Source organism: Frankliniella occidentalis, unplaced genomic scaffold (assembly GCF_000697945.3).
Source record: "Frankliniella occidentalis isolate FOCC.00 unplaced genomic scaffold, Focc_3.1 Scaffold11, whole genome shotgun sequence".
Lineage (NCBI taxonomy): Eukaryota > Metazoa > Arthropoda > Insecta > Thysanoptera > Thripidae > Frankliniella > Frankliniella occidentalis.
The window spans coordinates 3366393-3368324 of NW_026267141.1; positions in this window are offsets into that span (position 1 = coordinate 3366393).

The window sequence follows — 1932 nt, forward strand, 5'->3', positions numbered from 1 at the left end:
CTCCCTCCCTCACACACACACACACACACACACACACACACACACACACACACACAGTCACATACTGCCGCCACCATCTCCTCCCCTCTTCGCACAAGCAGTAAGAGTGAAGGTCCACGGCGGATTATTTTCGACTTTTCGAGGATGGCTTTATGGCTATTATCACACTGTACGGGTGGACCCGGCGAGACGGACTACTGTCCCAAGAAAGGCTCCGCGCCTGTGTATTGTGTTGCGAGTATGTGTGTGTGTGTGCGTGTGTGTGTTGTGCTGCGAGTGTGCGCGCGTGCCTGCGTGTCCGTGTGTACGCCGCGCACACAACCGCCGCACTCCCCGCGGGAACTGCACCCGCCCTTGAAGAGTCAATGCTCCTTGGAGCAGAAGCAGAGGGGGATATCCAGAAAGGGTTACTCCTCCGATGGACACAAAAAGTAAATTAAAATAACAAAACCAACAAGAAATCCGTGATTGTCGTCATTACTTGTCCGGCTCGGCCGAGGGCTCGCCCCCGCGCACAGCCGCGGATGGGTCGTGAGGTGGAATCCTCCGCTGGTTACTGCTTTACTTTGCTTGTCGGAAGCCACCGGAGCCGAATACTTTTGTTGTTATTTCTCCGGTGCGGCGGGCTGAGTGCAGCGCCGGCGCCCCGCGTCACGCTGACACTGCACGTGTACAGAGCGACGCCCTCGCGGCCTCACGGAAAAGAAGGAATTTGGTTCCCCGTTTCTTCCCTGCTTACGCCTCGAGGAACGTGCAGTTTATTTGATGCGAAACGAGATCACAATAAAAACTTAGAAACCTACGCCAGGCGCCCGCTCTGCGCTATGGATAGCGAGGAGTGGAGCGGGGGGAGAGGTTCCTTGTGGTAGAGGCAGTCTTTTGGGGACTATCGAACGCTATCGAAAAAAAGTCAAACATTTCAACCTTTGTGTGATTATGTTCGACTTAAGACTTGTCTCCTGAACTATCGACAAAAACCTTCTAGAAGCTATTGTCGATGCGCTCTAACGAAAGAGTCCGATCTGCTTTGCTGCTGAACGGAAAGGGTTCGATCTACTTCGCTGCCAAACCAAAAGAGTTCGATCTGCTTTCGGCGCTCGTCGACCGCTCCGCATAATATCGATGATTTCTCGAAGCTTGAGAGGGAAAGGGTATATATTTTAGGGTTTACACATTCGTAAAAGACAGGGTGACAAGCCAGTCTTTTTTTTTTTTTTTTTTTTTTAATATCCGAGGAGTTATAGCTCTCCAAAGATGCCTGACTTTCCATCACCGAATCGATCGAACTCTTTTGGTTGGGCAGCAAAGCAGATCGAACTCTTTTAGTTCAGCAGGCAAAGCAGATCGGACTCTCTCGTTTAGGCGCATCGTAGTGTGAGTGAGGCAGACAGCGTTGTTTGAGAGCTTTGGGTTTCGTCCCAAAATATTCTACACCTTTTGGCGTTAGGCATACGGTTTGTCCGGCACCTACAAATGGAAGACAGGCCGCGATACTTGTCGGACTCACGCGCGGGGGAATACAATGAGCGGGTAGTTGACTGATCGCGCTGGCCCGGGCCATGCCGCTGGGCGCGGTACGAAAGGCGGCATGACGTCAGTCTTTTCCTATGCGGGCTGTTCACTTGCGTGGGAGAAGCACGTTGTTGTGGCTTGATCCTCCCGCTCGCTTGTCCATCCATCCACCCCTTCTATCTGGTGCTTCCCCGAGTGTCAGTAGAGGAGGAAGTCCTATTTGGGTTCGAACTACGTCGCGTCACTCTCACACCGCAGACTCGACCTCAACAAACAAAAATCGACCTTTTTTTCCCAGTGCACGCCGCGGACACACACGTGGCTGTCGTGTCCCGTCCCCGTCAGTGCCATACGAAAGAAAAGAGTTGCATGCCGGAAGAACAAGGACATCGTGTGAAAGCGACACTCCCTTCTCCCCCC